General features: G+C 45.6%; 1 protein-coding gene across 6 annotated transcripts in view; it reads left to right on the top strand.

Annotated features, from left to right (window-relative positions):
- Window positions 1-19,754, top strand: part of spg21 (SPG21 abhydrolase domain containing, maspardin) — a 170,912-nt gene that overhangs the window by 37,212 nt on the left and 113,946 nt on the right. The window contains exon 3 of one of the 6 annotated variants that reach the window (XM_068017655.1): window positions 11,125-11,278. The exons of 4 other annotated variants lie outside the window; for them this stretch is intronic. The gene's annotated coding sequence lies outside the window, so the exon portion shown is untranslated. Of the gene's footprint in view, window positions 1-11,124; window positions 11,279-11,346; window positions 11,372-19,754 lie in introns of those variants that run through there. One more of the 6 variants, XM_068017658.1, reaches the window with a different exon arrangement.

The raw sequence follows: 19,754 nt of genomic DNA, 5'->3' as shown, positions 1-19,754 counted from the left end.
CAAAGGACTTGCAGGTTGATAGGTAAATTGGCCATTGTAAATTGCCCCTAGTATAGGTAGGTGGTAGGAGAATGGTGGGGATGTGGTAGGGAATATGGGATTAATGTAGGATTAGTATAAATGGGTGATTGGTCGGCACAGACTCGGGCCGAAGGGCCTGTTTCAGTGCTGTATCTCTAAATAAAAAAAAAAATCATAAGGGGTCTGGATAAAGTAGATAGGGAGAAACCGTTCCTGTTGGCGGAAGGATTGAGAACCAGAGGACACTGATTTAAGGTGGTTGGGAAAAAATAGCAAAGGTGACGAGGAAAAACCATTTTACGCAACGAGTGGTTCGGGTCTGTGCCTACTCTCCACCCGCCTGAGTGTGTGGTGGAGGCAGATTCATTTGTGGCTATCAAAAGAGAATTGGACAATTATATGAAGAGAAAAAATTTGTAGGGTTTTGGTGAAAAGGCAGGGGAGTGGGACTGAGAGTTGCTCTTGCAAAGACTTGGCACGAACACGATGGGCTGAATGACGGTCTCCTGTGCTGTAACCATTCTCTGATTCCTATTATTCCTTTCTCCACCAGGTATGCATCCCCTTAAACCTCCTTAAATGTGCCAATGCTTTCTGCTTCATGCTCCAGGTACCCAAGTACCCAGTTGCAAGTACCCAACTTTAACCCCAGTGTCACTCTGTGTGAAGAAATTCCTTACTTGATCTGTTATAGTTATACCCCCAGTCTGGACTCACCCAGAGTGAAGGCAGTTTTTCCACATCCACTCCACCGAACCCCTTCATGAATTTGATGAGGTTTCTTCATTAAATTATAGAATGATACAGTACAGTTGAGGACATTTAGCCAAATGTGGCATTATGAAAGAGCTACTTTAGTTAGTTCCACTCCCCTGCTGTTTCCCCATGGTTCTACAGTTTTCTCCCCTTCAAATATTTATCCAATTTCCTTTTGAAAGTTATTATTGAGTCTGCCTCCACCAACTTTTCAGGCTCTACATTACAGATTATAACTCACTATTTAAATTTTTTTCGACATGTTGGCTGATTCTTCTGTCAATTCGCTTGAATCTGGCCTCTGGTTATCGACCCTTCTACTGGATACAGTTTCTCCTTATTTACTCTACTAAACCCTCATGAGAAAAGGGTCCCATTTTTTCCCTGATAGTTGCAACCTCTCAAGTCTGGTAACATCCTTGTAATTCTTTTGTGCACTTTCTCCAGTGCCTTTATACCCTTTCTGTAGTAAGGAGAGCAGAATGACACACAGTATTCCAAGTGTGATCTAAATTGAGCACCACCTCCCTGTATTTGCATACTATTCCTCTAGAAATCAACTCCAGTACCTTGTTCATATTTTTCATGACTTTGTGTTGCTACTTCTAATGATTCCATTTAGTTTCTTACCTTCCAAGGCATAAGTGCCTCCCACCATGATGAGCTACCTCACGCTTGTCTGCATTGAATCAAAATTTGCCATTTATCTGCTTAGTCTACCATCCTGTGGCACAGTCTCCACATAATTAGCTATCCCTCAAATCTGCAAATTTCATACCTCCAGATTCTGTGTGCCTGATCTGCACTTACTCTGAATTTACAAAAGTGAACTGGTGAAAGGTATATCAATGTTTTATTCACGCATCAAATCATCAAGTACAGGCATGCACTACTTGCACAGTATATTACCTGTCAAGACATGAGGTGATCAGTCTCCGTCTTGCAGCTGCCCTTCCGTTTTCTGAGTCCTTGACTCAGGGTGTCTTCTCGAGTGTTCTACCCCGGGGTTCTCATGCCGTCCCCAGTTTCAGTCAGGGGTTAAATCTTGTTTCCAAGACCTTCCCCTCTTACTTACTCATAGGGGTCTGGTATAATGACAGTGATAATTCCTTATTTGGTTCAGTGAGAGCCTGGTCAGCACTTTCATTTCTCACACTCTCCCATTGTTTATTGTGAGTCTAATCATATCCCGTGTCCATAGCAACTCCTTTATCTGGTTTGTGCAAGGACACTGGTAGCATCTTTCTTGTTTTATCCTGTTTTTCTGTACTGTCTACAATTCCTTGGCCATCTGTGTGCTGTGGCCCCTTACTACCCAGCCTCCACTATGTTTCAACACACTGTATTGTGTGACTAGCCCTTTGTCTCAACTATGTTCTTATGTGTTTTTACTGGGTCTACAACATGATGTAATTTCTTTACATAATGGACAATGGTGTTCCCAGTACAGATCACTGTGGAACACCACATCTGACTTTCTGCCCATCTGAGAAACCATCCTTAACTCCTACCCTCTTTTTTGTTTTGTAACCTCCTTTCAATCCATTCTGCTTCATGGTCCTGACCTTTGTCATCAGTCTCCAGTGGCACCTTATCGTAGGCCTTCTGAGATTCCCTGTGTACCACATCCACTGAATTAACAAAGAACAGACAAAGGAATTACAAAGAATGGTTGATTAAAATAATCTCGAAATCAATGCTGACTATTTTTTTAAACTATATTCTCTGTCTTGTCTATGTTTTGTTATCTGCTAATTTAACAAAGTTTCTGGTGTCTTCCCTACCACTGACTAAGCTGACTTATCTAGGGTTCCCTGGGTTAGTTCTGTCATGGGAACGTAGGAACAGGAGTAGGCCATTCAGCCCCCCTTGAGCCTGTCCCGCCATTCAATGAGATCACGGCCTAACTCCATATACATGCCTTTGGCCCATATCCCTTAATATCTTTGCTTAACAAAAATCTATCTATCTCAGATTTAAAATTAACACCTGTTCTAGCTTCAACTGCTGTTTGTGGGAGAGAGTTCCAAACCTCTACCACCCTTTGCGTGAAGAAGTGCTTCCTAACATCTGTCCTGAACGGTCTGGTCCTAATTTGTAGACTATGCCCTTTAATTTTAGAATCTCCAACCAGTGGAAATAGTTTATCTTTGTCTAGCCTGTCTTTTCCTGTTAATATCTTGAAGACTTCGATCAGATCATCCCTTAACCTTCTAAATTCTAGCAAAAATAGGCCTAATTTGTGTAATCTCTCCTCGTAATTTAGCCCCTGTAGTCCAGGTATCATTCTTGTAAACCTACGCTGCACTCCCTCCAAGGCCAATATATCCTTCCAAAGGTGTGGAGCCCAGAACTGTTCACAGTACTCCAAGTGGGGTCTAACCAGGGTTTTGTACAGCTGCAGCAAAGCCTCTGTGTCTTTATACTCCAATCCTCTAGATATAAAGGCTATTATTCCATTAGCCTTTTTGATTATTTTCTGCACTTGCTCGTGGCATTTTAAAGATCTATGCACCTGAACCTCCAAGTCTCTTTGGACATCCACTATACTTAACCTCTTCTCATTTAGAAAGTACCCTGTTCTATCCTTTTTCTGTCCAAAATGGATAATCTCTCACTTGCCCGCATTGAAATCCATCTGCCACAGTTTTGCCCACTCACCTAGTCTATCAGTATCTCTTTGCAATTTTATGCTTTCATCTAGACTTGTCTACAATGCCGCCTGACTTTGTATCATCAGCAAATTTGGATATATGCCATACTATGCCATCATCCAAGTCTTTAATGAATAATGTGAATAATTGAGTCCCCAACACAGATCCCTGCGGGACACCACTAGTCACATCATGCCAATTGGAGTACTTACCCATTATTCCCACTCTCTGTCGCCTACCACTCAACCAACTTCCTAACCATGTCAATAATTTGCCCTCAACTCCATGGGCTTCTACCTTAGTTAACAGTCTCTTATGTGGGACCTTATCTAATGCCTTCTGAATGTCCATATAAATAACATCCATAGACATTCCCCTGTCCACTACCTTAGTCACCTCTTCAAAAGATTCAATGAAATTTGTCAGGCATCACCTTCCCGTCATGAATCCATGCTGGCTATCCCTGATTAACTGAAATTTTTCTTGGTGTTCAGTCACCCTATCCTTGATTATAGACTCCAGCAACTTGCCCACCACAGATGTCAGGCTAACTGGTCTGTAATTTCCTTGATTCCCCCTTTCACACTTCTTAAAAAGTGGAGTGACATGTGCAACCTTCCAATTCAGAGGGACCACTCCTGAATCTAGGGAACTGTGAAAGACTATAGTTAGGGCATCTACAATGTGCTCCCCTACTTCCTTTAACACCCTTGGATGGAAACCGTCAGGTCCTGGGGATTTCTCACTTTTAGTTCCATTAATTTGCTTGTTACTGATGTTTTACTTGTGTTAATTGTATTAAGTCCCTGTCCCCTATCGGCTGTTAATTTTTTTGGGGCTTCCGGCAAGTTATCCTCCTTTTCAACTGTAAATACTGAGGCAAAGTAATTGTTCAACATGTCTGCCATTTCCCCATTATCAATGACAATATCTCCATTTTCAGCTTTTAGTGGGCCTACATTGCTCTTGACCACCTGCTTTCCCTTAATGTAACTATAAAATTTCTTCTTATTGATTTTGATGTCCCTTGCAAGTTTCCTTTCACAATCTCTTTTAGTAGCTCTTATAGGCTGCTTTGTGACTCTTTGCATCGATCCTATTCGGCCGGATCTGTGCTGCGTTTTGCATTATTCTAAGCCCTTTTTGTTTTATGCTATGCCTAATCTCTTTAGTTGTCCATGGCTGTTTTTTCTGTGAAGTGGAGCTTTTTCCTCTCAGGTATATACTCGCTCTGTATTTGGTTAATTGTTTCTTTAAATATTCTCCACTGTTCTTTAGTCATTTGACCCATTAACAGATCTACCCAGTTTACCGTGGACAGTCTCTGTCTCATCCCGGTAAAGTCAGTCTTACCCAAGTCTAAAATTCTAGTCGCTGATTCGTGCTTTTCACTTTCAAACGCTGCCTTGAATTCAATCGTGTTGTGATCACTGTTTGATATATGTTCACGCACAGTTAGGCTACTATTAAATTTGGCTCATTACTCATAACTAAATCTAATATTGCCTATACCCTTGTTACATCTAGGACCTTGTCTGTTCCTCAATTCCACCCATAAGGTCTCCACTGGATGCTTTCCCCTCATTATATCCTCCCTCACCAATGAGGTGATATTTCTAATCAGTAAGGCTACTCCACCCCCTCTGCCATTTCCCCTGTCCCTCCTGTAAACTTTATAACCAGGTATATTTAGTTCCCAGTCCCGACCATCCTGCAGCCACGTCTCTGCAATGGCCACCACATCATAATCTTCCATTTGAATTTGCACTGGCAGCTCATCTAGTTTATTCCTTACACTCCTTGCATTTGTATATAGAACTCCTATTTGGGCTATATCCCCTAACCTACCCTCAGCACTGATGCATTATTCGCCTGTTATTTCTCTCTTCTGGTTTAACCAGTATACTTCTTGCAGTTTGGTAAAAATCAAGCCTCACCACTAACCTGCACTCCTACCTTCTCCTTGAACTTCCTGTTTTTTCATGCAACTGAACCCTCCTCCCGCTATTTAGTTTAAAGCCCTATCTGCAGCGCTCGTTATGCGACTCGCCAGGACTCTGCTCCCAGCGTGATTCAGGTGGAGCCCGTCCCATCGGAACAGCTCTCTCCTTCTCCAGTACTGGTGCCAACGTCCCACGAATTCTAACCCATTTCTCTCTCACCAATCTTTGAGCCACGCATTTACCTCTTTAATCTTATTGACCCTTTGCCAATTTGCTCGTGGCTCAGGTAGTCTTCTTTCTTCTTTGGCCTCCTTGTATCGAGAGACAATGGGTAAGCACCTGGAGGTGGTCAGTTCTTTTGTTCTTTGTTCTTTTGGGCCTCCTTATCTCGAGAGACAATGGATACGCGCCTGGAGGTGGTCAGTGGTTTGTGAAGCAGCGCCTGGAGTGGCTATAAAGGCCAATTCTGGAGTGACAGGCTCTTCCACAGGTGCTGCAGAGAAATTTGTTTGTTGGGGCTGTTGCACAGTTGGCTCTCCCCTTGCGCCTCTGTCTTTTTTCCTGCCAACTACTAAGTCTCTTCGACTCGCCACAATTTAGCCCTGTCTTTATGGCTGCCCGCCAGCTCTGGCGAATGCTGGCAACTGACTCCCACGACTTGTGATCAATGTCACAGGATTTCATGTCACGTTTGCAGACGTCTTTATAACGGAGACATGGACGGCCGGTGGGTCTGATACCAGTGGCGAGCTCGCTGTACAATGTGTCTTTGGGGATCCTGCCATCTTCCATGCGGCTCACATGGCCAAGCCATCTCAAGCGCCGCTGACTCAGTAGTGTGTATAAGCTGGGGGTGTTGGCCGCTTCAAGGACTTCTGTGTTGGAGATATAGTCCTGCCACCTGATGCCAAGTATTCTCCGAAGGCAGCGAAGATGGAATGAATTGAGACGTCGCTCTTGGCTGGCATACGTTGTCCAGGCCTCGCTGCCGTAGAGCAAGGTACTGAGGACACAGGCCTGATACACTCGGACTTTTGTGTTCCGTGTCAGTGCGCCATTTTCCCACACTCTCTTGGCCAGTCTGGACATAGCAGTGGAAGCCTTACCCATGCGCTTGTTGATTTCTGCATCTAGAGACAGGTTACTGGTGATAGTTGAGCCTAGGTAGGTGAACTCTTGAACCACTTCCAGAGCGTGGTCGCCAATATTGATGGATGGAGCATTTCTGACATCCTGCCCCATGATGTTCGTTTTCTTGAGGCTGATGGTTAGGCCAAATTCATTGCAGGCAGACGCAAACCTGTCGATGAGACTCTGCAGGCATTCTTCAGTGTGAGATGTTAAAGCAGCATCGTCAGCAAAGAGGAGTTCTCTGATGAGGACTTTCCGTACTTTGGACTTCGCTCTTAGACGGGCAAGGTTGAACAACCTGCCCCCTGGTCTTGTGTGGAGGAAAATTCCTTCTTCAGAGGATTTGAACGCATGTGAAAGCAGCAGGGAGAAGAAAATCCCAAAAAGTGTGGGTGCGAGAACACAGCCCTGTTTCACACCACTCAGGATAGGAAAGGGCTCTGATGAGGAGCCACCATGTTGAATTGTGCCTTTCATATTGTCATGGAATGAGGTGATGATACTTAGTAGCTTTGGTGGACATCCAATCTTTTCTAGTAGTCTGAAGAGACCACGTCTGCTGACGAGGTCAAAGGCTTTGGTGAGATCAATGAAAGCAATGTAGAGGGGCATCTGTTGTTCACGGCATTTCTCCTGTATCTGACGAAGGGAGAACAGCATGTCAATAGTCGATCTCTCTGCACGAAAGCCACACTGTGCCTCAGGGTAGACGCGCTCGGCCAGCTTCTGGAGCCTGTTCAGAGCGACTCGAGCAAAGACTTTCCCCACTATGCTGAGCAGGGAGATTCCACGGTAGTTGTTGCAGTCACCGCGGTCACCTTTGTTTTTATAGAGGGTGATGATGTTGGCATCGCGCATGTCCTGGGGTACTGCTCCCTCGTCCCAGCACAGGCATAGCAGTTCATGTAGTGCTGAGAGTATAGCAGGCTTGGCACTCTTGATTATTTCAGGGGTAATGCTGTCCTTCCCAGGGGCTTTTCCGCTGGCTAGGGAATCAATGGCATCACTGAGTTCCGATTTGGTTGGCTGTATGTCCAGCTGGTCAGTGGTTTGTGAAGAAACGCCTGGAGTGGCTATGAAGGCCAATTCTAGAATGGCAGACTCTTCCACAGGTGCTGCAGATAAAATTGGTTGTTGGGCCTTTACATAGTTGGCTCTCCCCTTGCGCTTCTGTCTTTTTTCCTGCCAACTGCTAAGTCTCTTCAACTCGCCGCGCTATAGCCCTGCTTTTATGGCTGTCCGTCAGCTCTGGCGATCACTGGAAACTGACTCCCACAACTTGTGATCAATGTCACAGGACTTCATGCCACGTTTGCTGACGTCTTTAAAGTGGAGACATGTATGGCCATTGGGTCTGATACCAGTGACGAGCTTGCTGCACAATGTGTCTTTGGAGATCCTGCCATCTTCCATGCGGTTCACATGGCCAAGCCATCTCAAGCGCTGCTGGCTCAGTAGGATGTATATGCTGGGGATGTTGGTCACCTCGAAGACTTCTGTGTTGGAGATACAGTCCTGCCACCTGGTGCCAAGGATTCTCTGGAGGTAGCGAAGACGGAATGAATTGAGACGTTGCTCTTGGCTGACATACGTTGCCCAGGCCTCGCTGCCGTAGATCAAGGTACTGAGGACACAGGCTTGATACACTTGGACTTTTGTGTTCCGTGTCAGTACGCCATTTTCCCACACTGTCTTGGCCAGTCTGGACATAGCAGCGGACGCCTTTCCCATGCGCTTGTTGATTTCTGCATCGAGAAACAGGTTACTGGTGATAGTTGCGCCTATGTAGGTGAACTCTTGAACCACTTCCAGAGCGTGGTCACCGATATTGATGGATGGAGCATTTCTGACATCCTGTCCCATCATGTTCGTGTTCTTGAGGCTGATGGTTAGGCCAAATTCGTTGCAGGCAGCCACAATCCTGTCGATGAGTCTCCGCAGACACTCTTCAGTGTGGGATGTTAATGCAGCATCATCAGCAAAGAGGAGTTCCCTGATGAGGACCTTCCATACTTTGGTCTTCGCTCTTAGATGGGCAAAGTTGAACACCCTGCCATCTGATCTTGTGTGGAGGAAAATTCCTTCTTCTGAAGACTTTGAACGCATGTGAGAGCAGCAGGAAGAAGAAGATCCCAAACAGTGTAGGTGCGAGAACACAGCCCTGTTTCACACCACTCAGGATTGGAAAGGGGTCTGATGAGGCGCCGCTATGCTGAATTGTGCCTTTCATATTGTCATGGAATGAACTGATACTTAGTAGTTTTGGTGGACATCCGATCTTTGCTAATAGTCAGGTAGTAATCCGGAGATTATTACCTTTTTGGTTCTGCTTTTTAATTTAGCCCCTAGCTGCTCATATTCCCTCAGCAGAACCTCTAACCTCGTTCTACCTAAATCGTTGGTACCTACGTGGACCACATCAACTGGATCTTTCCCCTCCCACTTCAAGTTCCTCTGCAGCCCAGATGAGATATCCCGAATCCTGGCACCAGGTAGGCAACAGAGCCTTCGGGACTCTCAATCCTGGCCACAGAGAACAGTGTCTATGCCCCTAACTATGCTATCCCCGATTACGACTACATTTCTCTTTTCTCCCCCCACTTGAATGGGTCCCTATACCACGGTGCTGTGGTCAGTTTCCTCATCCTCCCTACAGTCCCTCCTCTCGTCCACACAGGGAGCAAGAATCTCGAACCTGTTGGACAAGGACAATGGCTGAAGCTCCTGCAGCACTACTTCCTGGATCCCTCTACCTGTCTCACACCCTCCTGTCCCTGACCACTGGCTGAATTCAAGGTAGTTAATCTAAGGGGTGTGACTGTCTCCTGAAACACAGCGTCCAGGTAACTCTCCCCCTCCCTGATGTGTCGCATTGTCCGAAGCTCAGACTCCAGCTCATCAACTCTGAGCCGGAGTTCCTCGAGCAGCCAAAACCTGCTGCAGATGTGTTCAGGAACCACAATGGGGTCCACCAGCTCCCACATCATGCAGGTGCAACACACCAAAATTGGTCATAAAGTGGACCGCGAAGAAGGTTGTCTAAGATTACAACAGGAAATAGATCAACTGAGAAAGTGGGCAAGGGAGTGGCAAATGGAATTTCACGCAAACAAGTGTGAAGTGATGCATTTTGGGAAGAGTGTTCTTGAGCAGAGAGACCTTGGGTGCAAGTACATAGTTCCCTGAAAGTGGCAACACAGGTAGACAGGGTGGTGAAGAAGGCGTATGGCATGCTTGCCTTCATCGGCCGAGGCACTGAGTACAAGAGTTGGGACGTCGTGACAGTTGTACATAACGTCGGTTTGGCCGCATTTGGAGTACTGTGTGCAGTTCTGGTCGCCGCACTACAGGAAAGATGTGATTAAGCTAGAGAGGGTGCAGAAAAGATTCACAAGGATGTTGCCTAGTTTGAAGGGCTTGAGCTATAAAGAGAGTTTTCCCAGGAGCGAAGGAAACTGAGAGATGACATGATAGAGGTATGTAAAATTATGAGAGGCATAGATAGGATAGATAGCCAGAGTCTGTTTCCCATGGTAGGGGTGACTAAAACTAGAGGGCATAGATTTAAGGTGAGAGGGAGGAGGTTGAAAGGAGATCAAAAGGGTAAATTTTTCTCACAAAGAATAATGGGTATCTGGAATGAGCTGCCTGAGGAGGTGGTGGAAGCAGGAACAGTAGCGACATTTAAGAGGCATCTGAACAGGTACTTGAGTGAGCAAGGCATAGAGGGATATGGAATTAATGCAGACAGGTGGGATTAGTATAGATAGGCATTATGATCGGTATGGACGTGGTGGGCCGAAGGGCCTGTTTCTATGATGTCCGACTCTATGACTCTTATCACCTGGCCCTGCATCTCTATTTTACATCATTAGATTTTATTTGTTACTTAAATTTCCGACTGGTCTTTAGTTTTTTTGAAACAGCTTTAGTCTTTAGTTTATATACTTTTAAATTAATCAAGTCTTGCTCTATGTTGATTCAATTAAATTAGATGAAAAACCTACCTGAATACTGACCCCAGCTGCTCTCTCTTTTTCTGCTCTCACTGTTCAATGCGACGTCACTCTGATGTCACTTTTCGATTTTTTTTTTTACCCCTGGCTCTTCGGGCTCCACTCCTCTCTGTCTCCCAGACAAGTTTTGGCACGCTTTTTATACCTCCGGTCCTGCTGCTCCTCGGGCTCCGCTCCTCTCTGCCTCTCTCCCGCACAGGTTTTTGGCACGCTTTTTATCCCTCTGGTCCTGCTGCTCCTCGGGCTCCGCTCCTCTCTGCCTCTCTCTCACCTCCTTTTGAAGGTAGTAATTATAGTAACCAGTCCACTAGCACTATTTTTCGATTGAATCTACATCTGAATACTGATTTTTCTGCTATCTCCTAATTTCTTTTGAGTATTTACAGGTGCAATCCATCTGAACCTGGGTTTTGTCCTCTTCAGTCTTGATTAATTTGTATGATATCTCCTTTCTATTTTATTCTGGTGTCCTGTGGTTCCATGTTACCTCACTGCACTCAAAGGAAATAAATTCAAAGCAAGTGGTTGAGCTATGGAACAGACTTCCTCTGGAGATGATACAAACATATTGATTCATTCAAATGCAAATTTGATTTATTTCAGAAAATGAAGAATCATGGCTTCACATCAAACTTGGTAACAAAACCTCCTGATTACCACTTATCGCCAGCCCCCCTCAGCTGCTGAATCAGTACCCCATGTTGAACAGCATTTGGAGAAAGCACTGAGGGGATCAAGGGCACAATTTGTACTCTGGGTGAGGACTTCAACATCCATTACTATGAGTGGTCCAGTAGGACCCCCACTGACCTTGGCTCAATTCTGAAGGACATAGCAGCCGATGTCATAGGTGAAAGTGATTGTCCTTGATATTAAGGCAGAATTTCATTGAATGTGGCAGAAAGGAGCCCCAGTAAACCTGAAGTCAATGGGAATTGGTGGGGGAGGTGGGGGGGGGGGGGGTGCGTGCGGCGGGGTTGGGGGCAGGAATTGAAGTCATACCTAGCCGGTGCCCAGAGGGTTGCGCACAGTGTCAGTGCCTTGGGTTGTGTGCTGCAATGGCTATCCTTACTAATCATTGCTTTAAAGAGACTCTATTTGAAGAACGCAGGTGTTATTCAGTGTCCTGAGATTAAGTCTTGATGTGACTGCGGACACCAAACTCTCTCTTAATAATTGATTCAATTGTCCCCTTGTTTAAGAAGGGTAGCAGGGATAATCCAGGTAATTATAGACCGGTGAGCCTGACGTCAGTGGCAGGGAAGCTGCTGGAGAAGTTACTGAGGGATAGGATCTATTCCCATTTGGAAGAAAATGGGCTTATCAGTGATAGGCAACATGGTTTTGTGCAGGGAAGGTCATGTCTTACCAACTTAATAGAATTCGTTGAGGAAGTGACAAAGTTGATTGATGAGGGAAGGGCTGTAGATGTCATATACATGGACTTCAGTAAGGCGTTTGATAAGGTTCCCCATGGTAGGCTGATGGAGAAAGTGAAGGCACATGGGGTCCAAGGTGTACTAGCTAGATGGATAAAGAACTGGCTGGGCAACAGGAGACAGAGAGTAGTAGTGGAAGGGAGTTTCTCAAAATGGAGACGTGTGACCAGTGGTGTTCCACAGGGATCCGTGCTGGGACCACTGTTGTTTGTGATATACATAAATGATTTGGAGGAAAGTATAGGTGGTCTGATTAGCAAGTTTGCAGACGACACTAAGATTGGTGGAGCAGCAGATAGTGAAGGGGACTGTCAGAGAATACAGCAGAATATAGATAGACTGGAGAGTTGGGCAGAGAAATGGCAGATGGAGTTCAATCAGGGCAAATGCGAGGTGATGCCTTTTGGAAGATCCAATTCAAGAGTGAACTATACAGTAAATGGAAAAGTCCTGGGGAAAATTGATGTACAGAGAGATTTGGGTGTTCAGGTCCATTGTTGCCTGAAGGTGGCAACGCAGGTCAATAGAGTGGTCAAGAAGGCATATGGCATGCTTTCCTTCATCGGACGGGGTATTGAGTACAAGAGTTGGCAGGTCATGTTACAGTTGTATAGGACTTTGGTTTGGCCACATTTGGAATACTGCGTGCAGTTCTGGTCGCCACATTACCAAAAGGATGTGGATGCTTTGGAGAGGGTGCAGAGGAGGTTCACCAGGATGTTGCCTGGTATGGAGGGTGTTAGCTATGAAGAGTGGTTGAGTAGATTAGGATTATTTTCATTAGAAAGACGAAGGTTGAGGGGGGACCTGATTGAGGTGTACAAAATCATGAGAGGTATAGACAGGGTGGATAGCAAGAAGCTTTTTCCCAGAGTGGGGGATTCAATTACTAGGGGTCACGAGTTCAAAGTGAGAGGGGAAAAGTTTAGGGGGGATATGCGTGGAAAGTTCTTTACGCAGAGGGTGGTGGGTGCCTGGAACGTGTTGCCAGCGGAGGTGGTAGACGCGGGCACGATAGCGTCTTTTAAGATGTATCTAGACAGATACATGAATGGGCAGGAAGTAAAGAGAAACAGACCCTTAGAAAATAGGCGTCATGTGTAGATAGAGGATCTGGATCGGCGCAGGCTTGGAGGGCCGAAGGGCCTGTTCCTGTGCTGTAATTTTCTTTGTTCTTTGAAAATGATTCCTTCTGGCATAAAATTAGTAACTCTTCAGTGGTGAGATGAGTATTCCTTATCTTTCCAAGAGTGTATGTCAACTGGTGTTTAAAAAGTGTGTTTAATTTAAACTTAGCCTGGTATTTTGGCTTTTCAGGAACACTATTGTTAATTGTATATTGTAAGCAGGTGATGGGCATTAGTTAGGCATTCATTTGAGACCTCTATAAATAGAGACTAAAACTGTGCTTGCTTGTTTAGGAGCTGCTTGCTTGTAATCTGTAACTCTGCAAATATATGCGTGTGTAAAGATTGACTTCAGTTATATTCTTCACCAAATGTGGAGCTTGAAGGAGAGATTGGAGGTGCAGGGGGTGGAGAGTGGAGAGGCATTGCTGCTGATCCTGCTGCTGCAACCTGGAGCCAAGAACAAAGACCAGTCCAGCACAGGAAGAGGCCATTCGGCCCTCCAAGCCTGCGCCGATCTTGATGCCCGCTTAAACTAAAACCTTCTGCACTTCCAGGGACCGTATCCCTCGATTCCCATCCTTTTCATGTATTTGTCAAGATGCCTCTTAAATGTCGCTATCGTACCTGCTTCCACCACCTCCCCCTCTAAATTTTGCCCCTCTCTCCTTGAACGTATGGCCCCTAGTAACTGACACTTCCACCCTGGGAAAAAGCTTCTGACTATCCACTCTGTCCATGCCACTCATAACTTTGTAAACCTCTATCATTTCGCCCCTCCACCTCCGTCATTCCAGTGAAAGCAATCCGAGTTTATCCAAACTCTCCTCACAGCTAATGTCCTCCAGACCAGGCAACATCCTGGTAAACCTCCTCTGTACCCTCTCCAAAGCCTCCACATCCTTCTGGTAATGTGGCGACCAGAATTGAACACAATATTCTAAGTGTGGCCAAACTAAGGTTCTGGCCAGCTGCAACATGACTTGTCAATTTTTATACTCTATGCCCCGACTGATGAAGGCAAGCATGCCGTATGCCTTCTTGACTACCTTATCCACCTGCGTTGCCACTTTCAGTGACCTGTGGACCTGTACGCCCAGATCTCTCTGCCTGTCAATACTCCTAAGGGTTCTGCCATTTACTGTATACTTTCCACCTGCATTAGACCTTCCAAAATGCATTACCTCACATTTGTCCGGATTAAACTCCATCTGCCATTTCTCTGCCCAAGTCTCCAACCGATCTGTATCCTGCTGTATCCTCTGACAATCCTCATCACTATCCGCAACTCCACCAACCTTTGTGTCGTCCGCAAACTTACTAATCAGACCAGCTACATTTTCCTCCAAATCTTTTATATATACTACAAACAGCAAATGTCCCAGCACTGATCCCTGCGGAACACCACTAGTCACAGTCCTCCATTCAGAACAGCACCCTTCCACTGCTACCCTCTGTCTTCTATGACCGAGCCAGTTCTGTATCCATCTTTCCAGCTCATCTTTGATCCCATGTGACTTCACCTTTTGTACTAGTCTGCCATGCGGGACCTTGTCAAAGGCTTTACTGAAGTCCATATAGACAACATCCACTGCCCTTCCTTCATCAATCATCTTCGTCACTTCCTCAAAGAAGGGAGGTTATTGCTGCTAATCATGCCTGGAAAAGAGAGGGAGTGAAGGAGCCCGGGAGGAAGGAGCATTTTGGTTTGCTTTGCTGCTGACTCCCCATATTGAGAGGAGGAGAAAGGAAGGGTCAGCGACAAAGGAAAATTGGATGGGCACTTGAAGGAAATAAAGTTGCAGGGCTGTGGAGATAGAGCAGGGGAATGGGGCTGACTGGATTGCTCTACAGAGAGTCGGCATGGACATTATGGGCTGAATCGCCTTCTCCTGTGCCGCAATGAATGTTTGACTCTCTGGCTTTCACCATTGCTCCATCTGTGCTGGTTATTTCATGGTGGTGGTCAGAACTCGCTCATGCGTTAACCAATAACTGAAGTGCTTTTTACTGGTGCTTTAGCAATGATACTTTGTGGGTGCAAACTTTGAATAAGGAAATTTAATGGCAACATTTATGGAAAATCCAGTGAATTTTGATGTGTTTGCGTAGACGTTTAGCTCCCCATTGACTCAATTGGTAAAGTCTAGCTGAGCTGTAGAGATTCCTGATCGGTTCTGATTTAGCTGATTGGTGACAATGTCCCTGGATTCCCATTTTCCATGAGTTATCCAAGGGCCCCTGCGAACAAGTGCTTGTGTGAGTGTGAGGAGGAAAGGATTGAGATTGGTAGTGAGTGTTCCTGGTCCCTATGGTTGATTACTAACACACTCGCTTCTCACATGTGAAGCATGCTCACTTGGAAAGATACCTAGAGATCAATTGGCACCAGTGGAATCTACAACTGCAAGAGGCTGGTTACGGGAATTAAAGAGTAGAAAATGCTGTTGTTTTCCCTGGTTAGAGGGTATAAAATGTTCTTTCCAATACAGTTGCTAGATGGGTGCCTGAAGCAAATCAGTCCTGGGTCCCTGCTTGGTGATGTTTAGATGTTCCCATCCTTGAAGACTTAGGAACAGGAGGAGGCCATTTAGCTCCTTGAGCCTATTCCATCATTTAATGAAATCACAGCTGATCTGTGACATAACTCCATATACCTATCTTTGCCTTATATCCCTTAATACTTTTGACGAACAAAAATCTAAATCCCAGATTTAATATTTACTATTGATCTAGGATTAATTGCTATTTGCAGGAGAGAGTTCCAAACTTCTACTACCGTTGTGTGTAAAAGTTTTTCCTAATTTCACTCCTGAACGTTTAGACTGTGTCACCTTGTCTTAGACTTTCCAACCAGTGGAACTAGTTTCCCTTTATCTAAACTATCAGTTCCCCTGAAAAACTTTGGTCAAATTGCTCTTTGTCTAAATTTCAAGGAATACAACCCTTGTTTGTGTCTTCTCTCCTGGTAATTTAACCCTTGGAGTTCATGTATCATTCAGGTAAATTTACACTGCACCTTCTCCAAGGCCAGTATATCCTTCTTAAGGTGTGGCGTGCAGAACTGCTCACAGTGCTCCAGGTGTGGTCTAACCAGAGCTTTGTACAGCTGCAGCACGACTTTTGCCCCTTGTATTCTATGTCTGTGCCAGCTCATCGAAACAATTTAATCCCACACCCTAGCCTTTTTACATTGGAAATGCAAATTGGTCCTTTTCAAGAACATGTCCAGCTGCCTTTTGAAAGTTCTTGTAATCTGATACTACTACCCTTTCAGCTGGTGCATTCCTGATCTTAATCTGCAGTTTTTGCCGGTTTACATTATTTGCCGATGATACCAAACTTGGAGGTGTGGCAATGAGGATGATACCAATCGATTGCAACAGGACATAGGCTAACAGAATGGGCGGACAAGTGGCAAATGGATTTTAATGCTGAGAAGTGTGAGATGCAAAAGGGATAGTGAGAAGCAATATAGACTTAATGGCACAGTTCAAAAGAGTTTGCAGTGACAGAGGGACCTGGGGTTTGCAGATCTCTGAAGGTGGCAGGACAGAGTAATTAGCAAAGCATATGGGATCTTGGGCTTCATAAATAGAGGTATTGAGTACAAAAGCAGGGAAGTTATGCTGAACCTTTAGTTGTGGCTTAGCCAGAGCTTTATAGAGTATTGCGTCCAGTTCCGGTCATCACACTTTCGGAAGGATGTGAGGGTGCAGAGGAAATTTACCAGAATGATTCCAGGGATGAAGGAATTTAGCCACAAGGCTAGGTTGGAGAAGCTGGAAGGTAGGCAAAACTGTTAATATTAGCTGATGGTACAGGCTTAGGGAGCACAGATTTAAGGTTTTGGCCAAGAGATACAGGGTGGTGGTGAGGAAGAACTTTTTTCTGCAGCAAGGGATATTGACCTGGAACTTGCTGCCCAGGAGGGTCGTGGAATTGGAGTGGCGCAATGATTTCAAAAGTAAATTGGGCACATGAGGGAAATAAACTTGCAAGGCTTTGGGGATAGAACAGAGTATTGCAACTGACTGGATTGCTGTACAGAGAGCCGGCATGGACTCGAAGGGCTAAATGGCCTTGTCCTGTGCCCTTGTGACTCTATGACCACATCAATCGTATTACCCTGACCAACCATCTCCTGTTCCCTCATCAAAAAACTCAATCATAGTAGTTAAACATGATTAATCATTAACAAATGCGATTTGGCTTTCCTTAATTAATCCATACTTGTCCCAGTGACAAGTTTTGTCCCAGCTAGGCTTTCTGAAATGCCATATAACTATAGAAAAATTACAGCACAGAAGAAGACCTTTCAGCCTGTCCTGCCTGTGCTGGCCAAAAAAACTAGCTGCTCAATCTAATTCCACCTTCCAGCACCTGCAGGTTACAGCACTTCAGGTGCATGTCCAGGTACCTTTTAAAAGAATTGAGGGTTTCTGCCTCCACCACCATTCCTGGCAGTTAATTCCAGACACTTACCACCCTCTGGGTGAAAAAGGTTTCTCCTCATGTCCCCTCCAATCCTCCTATCAATCACCTTAAATCTGTCCCCCCGGTAATTGACCTCTCTGCTCGGGGAAACAGGTCCTTCCTGTCTATCTAGGTCCCTCATAATTTTGTACACCTCAATTAAGTTACTCCTCAGTCTCCTGTGTTCTAAGGAAAGCAACCCTAGCCCATCCAATCTTTCCTCATAGCTGCAACTTTCAAGCCCTGGCAACATTCTTGTAAATGTCCTCTGCACTCTCTCCAGAGTGACTATGTCGCTCCTGTAATGTGACTGGAACTGTACGCAATACTCCAACTGTGGCCTAACCAGCGTTTTATACAATTCTGTTACTTCTCTGCTTTTGTATTCTATACCTCGGCCAATAAAGGAAAGCATTCCATATGCCTTATTCACCACTTTATCTACCTGTCCTTCCACCTTTAGGGACCTGTGGACATGCACTCCAAGGTCTCTCACTACCTCTACCTCTCTCAATATCCTCCCATTTAATGTGTATTCCCTGGGTTTCTTTGCCCTCCCCAAGTGAAATGCCTTCTCAACTTACCCTGCCACCTTCAAGCATTTGTGAATATGTACCCCAAGTCCCTCTGCTCATTTTGTTCGTTTGGGGGATGTGGGCATCGCTAGCTATACCAGCATTTATTGCCCATCCCTAATTGCCCTTGAGAAGGTGGTGGTCAGCTGCCTTCTTGAGCCGCTGCAGTCCTTGGGGTGTTGGTACACCAATAGTGCTGATAGGAAGGGAGTTCAGGATGTTTTGCCCATCGACAGTGAAGGAACGACGATACAGTTCCAAGTCAGAATCGTGTGTGGCTTGGAAGGCAGCTTCCAGGTGATGGTGTTCCCATGCATCTGCTGCCCTTGTCCTTCTAGGTGGTAGAGGTCATGGGTTTGGAAGGTGCTGTTGAAAGAGCCTTGGTGAATTGCTGCGCTGCATCTTGTAGATGGTACACACTGCTGCCACTGTGTGCCGGTGGTGGAGGAAATGAATGTCGAAGGTGGTGGATTCAGTGCCAGTCAATGGGGCTGCTTCTCTTGGTGCTAGTTTAGAGATACAGCACTGAAACAGGCCCTTCAGCCCACCGAGTCTGTGCCGACCATCAACCACCCATTTATACTAATCCTACACTAATCCCATATTCCTACCACATGTCCCTATATTTCCCTACCACCTACCTATACTAGGGGTAATTTATAATGGCCAATTTACCTACCAACCTGCAAGTCTTTGGCTTGTGGGAGGAAACCGGAGCACCCGGAGGAAACCCACGCAGACACAGGGAGAACTTGCAAACTCCACACAGGCAGTACCCAGAATTGAACCCGGGTCGCTGGAGCTGTGAGGCTGCGGTGCTAACCACTGTGCCGCCCAGAAGCTGTCGAGCTTCTTGAGTGTTGTTGGAGCGTCACCCATCCAGGCACGTGGAGAGTATTCCATCACACTCCTGACTTGTGCCTTGTAGATGGTGGACAGGCTTTGGGGAGTCAGGAGGTGAGTTACTCGCCCGAGAATTCCTAGTCTCTGATCTGTTCTTGGAGCCACATCATTTATGTGGCTGGTCCAGTTCAGTATCTGGTCAATGGTGACGGCAGGATGTTGATAATGGGGGATTCAGCGATTATAATGCCATTGAATGTCAAGGGGAGATGGTTAGATTCTCTCTCATTTGAGATGGTCATTGCCCGCCACTTGTGTGGCATGAATGTTACTTGCCACTTAACCCAAGCCTGGATTTTGTCCATGTCTTGCTGCATTTCTACACGCATTGCTTCAGTTTCTGAGGAACAGAGAATGGCACTTAATATTGTTCAATCATTAGTGAACATTCCACTTCTGACCTTGTGATGGAGGGAAGGCCATTGATGAAGCAACTGAAGATGGTTGGGCCTAGGACACTACCCTGAAGAACTCCTGCAGTTTGTGCTAGGTATGACTCCAACCAGTGGAGAGTTTTCCCCTTGATTCCCAGCGATTCGAGTTTTGTTAGGGCTCCTTGATGCCATACTCGGTCAAATGCTGGCTTGATGTCAAGGGCAGTCACACTCACCTCACCTCTGGAGTTCAGCTTTTTTGTCCATGTTTGGACCGAGGCTGTAATGAGTTCAGGAGCTGAGTGGCCCTGGCAGATCCCAAACTGAGTGTCAGTGAGC

Source organism: Heterodontus francisci, chromosome 38 (assembly GCF_036365525.1).
Source record: "Heterodontus francisci isolate sHetFra1 chromosome 38, sHetFra1.hap1, whole genome shotgun sequence".
NCBI lineage: Eukaryota > Metazoa > Chordata > Chondrichthyes > Heterodontiformes > Heterodontidae > Heterodontus > Heterodontus francisci.
This window is presented reverse-complemented; position numbering and strand designations above follow the sequence as displayed.